The following is an 11,779-nucleotide window of genomic DNA, read 5'->3' as shown; positions in this document are numbered from 1 at the left end:
GTAACAAATTATAACGTTAACCCCTGAAAAATCAAAGTTATTTGCGCGAGCGCAGTTGGGTACACGTGTAGCGCAACAAGCTTATTACAAATTCGATTTATACTTACCAAAGTAATAAATTATGATAAAACCGTGTTCCTTATGGCGACAATAAAGCTATTGTGGAATTGAAAAAGTCCATGTTGAAATTTTCACCTACAGTTCTACAGTACTAGTTTGTTTGCAATGCTCGATTTTTCTACAAACGTACCACAGGTACATGTGTGCTACATTTTCAAGACAATAGGCAAATTCCCCATTTGTAACCGACTTATATCTCTCTCAATAAAGAGACGAAAAGGTCAATAGACCATTATCGTATTCTCGGTATTAGACTGGAACTACACTGGGCGATAAAAGTGGTTGAGACACTTTTAGGAAATGACGCTTTTCGATATTTAGCACTTGTTCTATTTTATTTGCATCTAGCGTTAATTCTCTAATACCCCGACCCGCTAATTCAATGTTGTGTAGGCGCTGTGGTCTGTGCAGGCTATAAAGAAATCGAAAAATCAACATTGTTTGAGGGATTGGGGGGGGGGGGAGGGAGAAAGGGGGGAGGAAATGTGTCCAAGACGCTCGAAAATCGAATTTTACTGCCAAGTGTCTCAACACTTTTGTTACCCATTGAACGATACTGTTTTTGAACATTCGGTTGCGCGTAACATGTTGTAGATGTTTGGTCTCCTGTTACACCATCCAAAATCTCGTAATATTTTGTGGCAGTGTGGCCAAACGTGTATAATTATCCGGAATAAAACTGCAAATGTTCCATGTAAATGTTACGTGCATTTGTCCGAGCTATAAAATATTGAGTAATTTTACAACATTTGTGGAAAGGACTACCATCAGCATTTCGTAGTCCTGCGCAGACTTGGGGACGAGATTTGACTTGCGGAAAAATGTATAAACGTCGATAAGAATGGCCGCCCAAAAGCCGGAGTCTACGTCAGCGGAGAAAAGAGGGCAAATGCGCTGCAACCTCGTTCCCAGGGTCTCTCATCTTACCGCCCCCTGGAGCGAGCGAAGAGAGACCCTGGTTGAGTCTGGTCACGCGCCACTTTGACAATTGAGAACATCAGGGAGGGGTCCTCTGTAATCAGCAGTTTGTCGCGTTGAGCTTTGTCGCGCGCTGCGACCGCCACATTACCCGCGGCATTTATCAATACTTAGCTTTCAGGCTGAAATTTCGAATAATATCTGTTTCAACGTTTACCTAAAGGTTAAGCAAGTCTGTCTCGAGGCAATTTAGTGGTCGTGATTTTCAGTGTTGCCGTCTTACCCACTAGATTTATGGAAAGTCAGTCATATTTCAACTGTGGACGTCGAGCAGCGCAATTTCATCCCGTAGTAATTGTTGTTTCTCCTTTGAATGCACTCGATCAAATTGATGCAAAAAACACTGGCATAAGAACGTCTCTAGGAAAACGTATAGCTCTCTCGAAGTAAAGCTACAGCAGTCTCTGAAGAAAAGCTGGACGAAGATAAATATGATATTCGTGCAACGCACTGTACTTGCAAACAGTTCTAATCAAATAGCTTGGCCCGCCGTCACCTGCGGTGTCACAATATAGAATGCAAGTAAGCAATATGTTCACGGAATATTTTAATCTTTGTCCCTGGAGAGCCAATACTTAGAGCCTTAAAACATATCTTGAAATAGAAACGAACCTAAACAAAGTATAAGCACGGCATGGCAAATTACAGAGGTGTCAAACTCTGAGAAGCGACGTGCAGTTAACAGCGGAAAACATGCAGACCTACGACCTCTAAAAATATGCTGTAACATAATCAAACGACTCCGCTCTACTTATAATTTCCATTTCTTCTAATAACACGCCACAAAAAATGCCCCTCAGAAACACGCTTGAAGCAAAGAAAGGTCGAGAGATCGAAAATTAAATGAAAATGTGCACAATTCTCTCGAACCGTTGGCGTCACGTACACTAATTTATTAACGACACAATAAAAATTAATTTTTTCTTTTTCTAGCCTCTTTTCGTTCGAAGTTAAATCCATTTTATCAGCAACGACGGCGAAATACATACCGCGACGAGTTCGTTGTATTCATATCCTTCGCGCTCTGCAAAGTTCGGGGCGCCGACGGCGCGGTGAAACTTCAGTAAATCTCTTCACCCTTTCGCTCCTTTCGAAGTGACTTTGGCTTTCAGTGATCATTTAAAAGGCCCTGAATTCTCTAAAATTATTTAATCGCCGGTAACAAGACCTACTTTTCCGCCTTTTTCGAAGTCGAAAATATGAAATTTTAATAGTAATTATCTACTTCGTAAACAATTCATCGTTCGCTAAAGAAGTACTCTTTTCAGTTCAATTTGCTTGTTTAACCATGATGAAGTTGGAAATTATCTTCTATTTGTTTATCCTGCGTCTAGTTCGAAAACATGGCGGGACGCACGGGGCTTCTACTGTAAGTACCTCGGACAAATGGTAGGCAATTTTTCTAGCATTCCTAACAAACTCGCACTAGGGTTCTTCGTCTTGCGGCCAGGCAAGGTGTTTCAGTGACATGTCAATGATATTAAATAAAAAATAAACCAGAAAGGGCCGATGGAATATGAGACAAGCTTTAAAATGAAGTCACGATATTAATAGTGCTTTAAAAGTAAATAGCGCGTGCGAGTCATTCCTGATGCTTTCAAATGATGGCGGACTCCACCGACGCCAATAATCTGGAATAAAACAAGATCATTATATATCGGATCACGTCTAAGCACACGTGAAGAAAGACTTGGGCAGGAAAAAAACGTGATCGGACAAAACCGGGGAATGCCGATAAATCAAGTAATCCCGCAATGATGAACAAATTACACAACATGAACCTTCCCTTGCTTCTCCCGGGGGGGGGGGGCACTGCCATATATGGGCTATATAGGTATGTGCCGCTGTGAAGGGTATGGTTTTCAAGCAGTTTACTCTAGGATAGGGTATGTAAGTCAGAGCGTTTGGGTCTAGAATAACAGTGTCGATAGATGGGGGAATTTGGGGAGTTTACTTTAGTATAGGTTAGCAAAATTCAGTTGAACTAGCTCTGGCATAGTCTAAGGGTTCCAGGGTCCCAGCAGCACATCCCCACCCAGAAATTCCCAAAGTACCCCCTCCGGGTGGTTCTTCCCCTGAACCACGTTCAGATCTAGGAACTGAACTTAAAGATAGCAAAGTGCCTACGAATGGATGTTGAGCGCGCGAGCAGACGTAAATGTCTTGTTTTCCCAATGAAAGCCATCACAATAAACTCTGAGCTTGCATCGAGATGCTTGTCCGGGCGTAAAGAAGCGTTTGATTGATCAATCTAAAACAGATCTTAAGGAATAAAAACCCAGATGATCTGGAATAATTGTCTAAGTATGTCGTTGGCAGTGGGAGCCACGTGCAGTATTATCATGCTCGGCAATTGAAGTTATTGTGTAGAAAATATCGCACAATTATACAGCCAAAGGCTAAAAAAAAAACAAAAAACAAAAAAACAAAAACAAAAACAAAAAAAAAACAAAACAAAACAAAACAAAACAAAAGCGCGAGCAGACACTTAGTACATGGAGCTAAGATGGATTATCAGTGCTTTAGGTGACCATGCACGGCTACCAATGGCTTGGCCAATGGCTTGACCAATGGCTCGTACACGCAACGAATCGTAAAAGTCCGTAAGTAACGACCTCTGAAAGAAGTGAGCCCACCCCCATCCCCTGAAAATAGAGGAACTAAGGTTCAAAAGTATAATTATTTTTCCTATCAATAACCTGAAGAACGTATGATAAACTGATGACGATTAAACTAGGGAAGGTATAGCTTATTCCAGGAAGAGTCATGAAGCGCCCTGGTAAAACAAACCCCGCAAAATTTTCATCAAGTAACAAGAAGGTACTAACGGGACCTTTTCTTCAAATTGAGATTACTAAAATTGACAACTTTGCATCATTTTTAACAGGAACGCATAAAAAGAACTTTTAATCATTTTGAAATTAAAAGCTCGACCAGAGCAGTTAAATATTTATAAAGCAGACTAACGTAGCAGTGCATCATGAACAGTAAAAATAGTTTAAGGTATCTTACATAACGGTCTACATATAAAATTCCCACCCATGTGCCGGCAACATAAATTTGAACTGGAACGAAGAATTTCTAAACGATTTATAAGAACTCAGTGTTTTTACGAATTGCACCCACAACCCTAGAGGAATACAGCCCTGTTCTCAACTTTCTTTTCTCTCGTAAGTTCTCGCGCGTTTAGAGATGCGCCACACTCGCGTTTTAGGTGCAGGGATTCCAACCAATGCTTACCTAACTTTTTAAAGATGCTACTTTTAGCCCTCCCCCAAATCTACGCACGTTTATTTCACTTGTGGAAAACTATCGATTTGCACAGTGTTGGGGTTGGAGATTCTCGCCCATATCTACTTTCTTTTCTCTCGTAAGTTTTCGTGCGTTCAGAGATGCGCCACACTCGCGTTTTAAGTGCAGGGATTCCAACCAATGCTCACCTAACTTTTTAAAGATGCTACTTTTAGCCCTCCCCCAAATCTACACTCGTGTATTTCACTTGTGGAAGTCTTTCGAGTTGGACAGTGCTTGGGTGAGAGATTCTCTCCCATATCAAGTTTTGTTTTCTCTTGTAAGTTCTCGCGCGTTTAGAGATGCTCCACACTCGCGTTTTTAACCAATCCTTACTTAACTTTTTAAAGATGCTACTTTCAGCACTCCCCCAAATGTACACGCCACACTGGCGTTTTAGGTGCGGGGATCCCAAGCAATGCTTACCTAACTTTTTAAAGATGCTCTTTTTTAGCCTCCTCCTAAATCTACACACGTATATTTCACTTGTGGAAGTCTGTCGCTTTGGACAATGCTTGGGTTAAAGATCCCCCCCTGCCCCATTTATATCTTTTTTTTCACTCGCGTGTTTTCGCGCGTTTAGCGATGCGGCACACTCGCCTTTTTGGTGTAGGGATCCTAAACCATGCTTACGTGGCTCTTTAAAAATGGCCCTCTCCCAAATCTCCCAAATCTACACAAGCGCGTATTTCACTTGTGAAAGTCTATCTATTTGGACAGTGCTTAGGTTAGATATTCTTTCCCATGTCAATTTTCCTTTCTCCCGCGTGTTCTGGCATGTTAAGCGAGGCGGAAAACTCGCTTTTAGGTGTGGGAATCCCAAACTTTGCTTACCTCGCTTTTTAATTAAAGATGCTAGTTTTAGCCGTCCCCAAAATCTACACAAGTGTATTTCACTTGTGGAAGTCTATCGATTTGGACAGTGCTTGGGTGAGAGATTCTCGCCCATATCAACTTTCTTTTCTCTAGAAAGTTCTCGCGCGTTTATAGATGCGCCCCAATGGCGGTTTTGGTGTCGGGATCTCAAACTATGTTTACTGGACTTTTTAAAGATGCTAGATTTGGCCCTTTTTCAAATCTACGCAAGTGTACTTCACTTGTGGAAGTCTGTCGCTTTGGACAATGCCTGAGTTAAAGATTCTCGCCCATTTATATCTTTTTTTACACTCGCGTGTTTTCTCGAATTAGTTTAGAATCCCTGGGACTCGGAAATATCGCCCAAGTTCTTAGAAATCGACCCAAAATGTCTCAAAATTACGCTGCGCGTAGCCCGGTCTCGGCAACTTTCTAGTCACTAAGTGCGTATATTTCGGCCAGACTGCTCATAACCAAGCGTTCAAAAGTTTTTCCTCGGTCCATTTCCCTGGTAACCAAAGTCTTCTCGAATTAGTTTAGAGTCTCTGGGACTCGGAAATATCGCTCAAAATCCTAGAAATAGACCCAAAGATGGTTAAAATCACGCTGCGTAGCCCGGTCTCGGCGACTTTGAGAACTGTCCAAATAAATAGACTTCCACAAGTTCAAATACACGTGTGTAGAATTGGGGAAGGGTTAAAAGTAGAATCTTTACAAAGTTAGGTGAGCATTGGCTGGGATCCCCGCACCGAAAACGCGAGTGTAGCGCATCTCTAAACGCGCGAGAACTTACGAAAGATAAGAAAGTTGATTTTGGGAGAGAATCTCCAACCTAAGAACTGTCCAAATCGAAAGACTTCCACAAGTAAAATACATTTGCGTAGACTTGGGGGAGGGCCAAAATTAGCATTTTTAAAGAGCCCCGTAAGCATAGTTTGGGATCCCAAACCAAACACGCGAGTTTGCCGCAATGCTAGACGCGCGAAGACACGCGAGTGAAAACAAAGATATAATGGGCGAAAACAGTCTTTAACCCAGGCATTGTCCAAAGCGACAGACTACCAGAAGTAAAATTTACGTACGTAGATTTGAAAAAAGGGCCAAATGGGGGGAGGGAGGGCTAAAAGTAGTACCTTTGAAAAGTTAGGTAAGCATTGGTTGGGATCCCTGCGCCTAAAACGCGAGTGTGGCGCATCTCTAAACGCGCGAAAACTTACGAGAGAAAACAAAGTTGATATGGGTGAGAATCTCCAACCCAAACACTGTGCAAATCGATAGTTTTCCACTAGTGAAATACACGTGTGTAGATTTAGGGGAGGGCTAAAAGTAGGATCTTTAAAAAGTTAGGTAAGCATTGGTATCCCTGCACCTAAAACGCGAGTGTGGCGCATCTGTAAATGCGCGAGAACTTACGAGAGAGAAGAAAGTTGGTGGGGGCGGGAATCTCTCACTCAAGCACTGTCCAAATCGATAGACTAGTACAAGTGAAATACACCTGTGTAGATTTGGGGGAGGGCTAAAAGTAGCACCTTTCAAAAGTTAGGTAAGCATTCGTTGGGATCACCGCACCTAAAACGCGAGCGTGGCGCATCTCTAGACGCGCGAGAACTTACGAGAGAAAAGGAAGTTTATATGGGCGAGGATCTCCAACCCAAACACTTTGGAAATGGATAGTTTTCCACGAGTGAAATACGCCTGTGTCGATTTGGGGGAGGGCTAAAAGTAGCATCTTTAAAAAGTTAGGTAAGCATTGGTTGGAATCCCTGCGCCTAAAACGCGAGTGTGGCGCATCTGTAAACGCGCGAGAACTTACGAGAGAATTGAAAGTTGATATGGGCGAGAATCTCTCACCCCGAAGTCTTGTCATTTCTCTGCATGACTTGTTTACATGAGGCGCCATGCCGTGACTACTGACAGCGCAGGACAGTTAAATTATGTGTTTCCCGTTTGTTAGAACTTTTGCTTCGAAAATTGCGGCGCAAACTTTTGCATATAAAAATTTAGAAAGTGCTGTGTAACATTTACCAGAGTTTGCAGGTTTGCCGCGAAGAAGGTGCTTCTCTGCAACTACCGCACCGTGTGGAACGAAAGAGATCTCCTTGGAAAGCATTTTTAAAACGCTGGGCAAGAAATTTATCTTGTACGTGTTTATCCAAGTTTACTTCGAAAATACGTTTTGTCGCCATTCCAATAAAATGAAATAATAATACAAAAAGTCTTGTCATATCTCCGCATCTGTGACTGATTCACCTGAGGAGCCATTGCTGCTGACAAGAATTGGGTTCTAACCCGCTCTAACCACTGTTTCTCGAAAAGTACTGAAGGAACTAGAGCTAAAAAGATCTCTTTGGAAAGGTCTTTCGAAGCGCCAGACAGTTAGAATTTTTATTTTCCTTTCCTTACGAATTACGGTCCGAAAATCCAGGAGCAATTTTTTGCATATTTGATTAACTATTTAAATTAAACCTTCGATGTTATTTAAACGTCATTTATCACTTCTACGCCATTTAAGGTTACACAAGACCTTAAGAGTGCTACTTTTGTGATATCAAATCTGACATTTCCCAGAAAATGGGAGTAAAATCCTAAAACGCGCGGGATCCATTAAGAAAAGAAGGCTTTTTAATGAAAGTTAATAACACAGTTAGGAGTTATAATCCTCATAGCGCGTCGACTTTTTGCGCGAAATGTCCTCCTCTGGTGACTCTTATTACACAATACCGTGAAAAAAATATGTTCTATGTGTCTCTTTTCCGCCAATAGTTTTAAGTATTTGAATTCTTCGTTCTACATTGAAATTATTGAATATTCTTACTCTGTTTAAGGGAGATAGCGGAGGACCTTTTGCTTGTAAAGAGAAGGCAAGTGGGTTTTGCGAGGTGTAGTCAGTTGGGGAACAGGATGGTGTCTCAAAGATTACTACACTGTGTTTGCTCATGTCTCCAACTTTGTGAAGTGGATAGAGACAAACAAGACGTTCTGATTGATGAAAGATTAAATCAAAGGTATGTTAATAAGACTTTATCTTGACACGTGGCAGATGCCTAATCACCCGAGTGACAGATAGTTCAACTAACAGGTGATCCACGACGATTAAAAGCTGCGACTTAACTTTAGTCTTACATGTAGAGTAGTGAATAATTTTTTACTTACGAACACTACCAAACAAGCCAAAATCGTGAAAAATGAGGTATCTTGTCGCATAGGCGGAATTTTAGATTCTCGCCTAATCCTTATGCTAGAGAGTCAACAATTTCTGCTAGCTTGGGCGTTTTTTATACATTTGGCCGCTAAGAACTGCGCCCTTGGATGAACTTTTAAGTCAGTTTGATTACACGAGATTTCTTTTTAAGTTATATTTTGATTGGCGTTTGGTTGAATATTTTTTATTATTATTATTTTTTTTTAACTTAACGCGGTAAGCTTGTTCAAAACTTACATCGAATTTTCATAACTGTGCCTGGTTGTTGAATAGCTTTCACGTTTCTTTCCAGATCTTTAGGTCAGACTGTCAGAACTTGTTGGTGTATACATGGACCTAGAAGAAAACAAAAGGAGAACTAGCAGGGGAGACATAATTTGGGGAATTGAAGATTATCTCACTAGAGAAATAAAATGAATGAATAAATTGGGGTTTTGGCTAATAAAGGTGTTGTTGTATCACTGTTATTTTGTTTATTTCGATATCTAATGCGCCGAGACGGATGTGTGAGCTCTAGCCCGCTACTCAAGTCATTATTTACAAGCGAGTGACACATTTTTATTTTCCAAGAGCCTTATGTTTTAAGGTTACTTCCCACCTTCGCGGGAGCCCTTCGGGAGAAAAATCGTACGCGCGCCAGTTTCAATAAAACCCCAACAAACTATATATCATAAGAAAGCTTAATAAATGTACTTTATGAAAACAATACAATTTCAGCAATGCTTTCTTTTGCGAAGTGTCAGGAGGCGGTAAGGCGTGAAACGACCGAGGCTTCTTCTACTGAATTTATCGGCTATCGGATTCCGCAGTACGAGCAAAATGGCTGTACAGTCTTATTCACAAGGCATCAATCAACAAAAGGGTGTCGTGGTTTTTCGATATTCTGATTGGTTGTCTAGATATCCACATCTAAAGTTGGAGTAGCTAAAAATATGCGAGACGTATTGCGTAAATGGCGCCACGGGAAAAATGCGTTAAATATCAAAATTTCCCGACACACTTTGGTTTGTCATTATCCCTGGAATGTTCTGGCGAAATTTCACGAAAATCCGTCAAATCTGCATACCCTATAAATTCGCTCAAAGTGGATGTATTCCGCCAAAAATCAAATGCGAGATTTTAGCTTGTAAAGGTTCGTAAACGACTCCCACCACGCCCGGAGATTATCACGCCTGATAAAACCGCAAACCAATGGAACAGGACCTCCTAGAGTCTATGACAATAGATCAAGATTTCCTGGGAAAAGCATCGCATTGCAACATTTTTTTTTTTTCATCTCGCTCAGTGGAGGTCAATTTATATAATGGGCACAGACGCCAAAGGCAAAGGCAAAGCCAAAACCCGCGCCAAAAATGTTTAAGGCGGAAAATGTGCCGCTTAAAAACAAGACGTTCAGAAATCGACGGACGGCTTAAGAAATACCCTTATTGCTGAAATGAGTTCCCTTGGGTAGGTCTCATTTTCTTCATCGCTCCCGCCAGATTCCGACGAAGAATCTTGTTTTCAGCCTGCACTGACGTTGACTTTGAGTTTTAAGCTACTTGTTTCAAGGATATTTGAACCCTCCGGATCTTCAGCAGATGCCGAGATTGTCGAAGGCGTTTGGCCAAACCAAGAGCCTTTGTTGCTTTCGGCAAGGTTTTTTTTTTCTTTCCTTGGCAATATGGCGCTTTTTCTTTCTTCCCCCAGTTTGGGCCGGGTTTTCGTTTTCTTTACCAAAGGACTTTTTTCTGCTTTTGATTTTTCCATAGGAGTTAGCGTAAAGAGCTTGCACGTGGGAATTTTTGTCAAGTGTGTAAAAATATGCAATTGACATGAAATACGAACGATGAGCGTTTGCCGCGAAATTTCCCTACGGTTCTCACCCGTTGACAAGATTATGACACCTTCCTAGTTTATTAACTTTATTTGAAAATACGTTTTTTTCTAAATAACTCGGCCGCTTTTTGAGATTTTTAATGTTTTTCCTTTGGAAACACTAGATAAAATGACGAACTTAAATTTTGTCAAATAAAAGAAAAAATGATCTTTTTGGCCTCTGAAGGTGGGAAGTAACCTTAAGTGTATGTCGCATGATACGTTCTTGTCCAGTTGACAGAAAAAAACAGGGAAGATTCATTAGCGATATACGATCATGGCTGGATTTATGATCCTGATCGATGTCCCGAGTTCAAATCCTCTTCCCTGCCACTGGATGGATTTGTATTTAGTGGTCCCAGATTCAACTCTTCCATACTTTGTAAATAGTGCTCAACCGCACCGGTTGGAATTTTCAACGAGTTTTTCTTTAGGTTGCAACATTTGTTTGCTTGACTAGCAAAGAACTGGAAAGCACTTCGACACTTAAATAAAGTCCTTCTTTCTTTTAGAATGTTTGTTTATCATCTTAAGACTAGCGGCGTCGCGTTCAAATGTTTACGACAACTTATCGTCGGCTGAAAACATAGCTATTACTTGAAAACAAAAGAAAAAAACAAAACAAACAACGAGTGAAAAGCCGCTAGTCAGCTCTCCTGTCTTCTTTTATTATTATTAATATTATTCCTGGCCAATCGCGAACTAGTTCACAAGCTAATTCTGAAAAGAAAACTTCACTCCAAAGTTACTCGTTTCCAAAAGGTTTTCTTTTAGTGAGATGGAAAAGGAACGATTCAAAAAACATTTTCGGACATAGTTCAGTCACATTCTCGTAACTTTAACTTTTAAAAGGAGAAAGCTGCATGGTTGAGAGAAAAGGTCAGTTCTATACAGTTCTTGAACGAACCAATTCGCATGTATGGGTCTTCCCAGCTGATACAATTCATTGTTCTGTCGTCAGCATTGAAACATATACTGCCAAGGCGAAGTATTTACGATTAATGGCTAAATCTTTGCTATCAACTAATGCAAATATTAACTTTTTTTCGAAATGCACCAAAATTACCTTATTTAAATGATACATTTTGAAAACATTATTTCGCGGACTAAAAGTTTTCATGTTGGGTCACACCGTTGTAATATGTTACGAGACGATGGATAGTGTGACAGGATGGCCAAGCATAGTGCAACATATTGTTGGCAACGATTGTGAAATACATTGCGTCGAAATGCTGCGCGCTTACATCTTGCCGGGCTTTTACTCAGCTGTAACAATATACATTAGCAGCAATTCAACGTTCATATGCCATAGAGAAATTGGTTTCAGCGAGCTAAGAAGTTCTATATTGATTATACAGTGCAAAATGATTAGCTAAGTGTTTTGAAAGAAATGATAGTAATCTAGTGTATCATTTTTCTTGCCCATCTGACATCGGAAAATGGAAACATGCCGCAATTTAGTTTCCAGGTTATATT

The 11,779-nt window shown here is 40.8% G+C and overlaps 1 protein-coding gene across 1 annotated transcript in view; it reads right to left on the bottom strand.

Moving 5' to 3' along the window:
* LOC145481889 (lactadherin-like) overlaps positions 1-11,779 on the bottom strand; it is a 490,145-nt gene that overhangs the window by 33,876 nt on the left and 444,490 nt on the right. The gene's annotated exons all lie outside the window — the stretch shown is intronic.

Source organism: Orbicella franksi, chromosome 3 (assembly GCF_964199315.1).
Source record: "Orbicella franksi chromosome 3, jaOrbFran1.1, whole genome shotgun sequence".
NCBI classification, from domain to species: Eukaryota; Metazoa; Cnidaria; class Anthozoa; order Scleractinia; family Merulinidae; genus Orbicella; species Orbicella franksi.
Note: the sequence above shows the minus strand (reverse complement) of the source record. Positions and strands in the feature narration are given on the sequence as shown.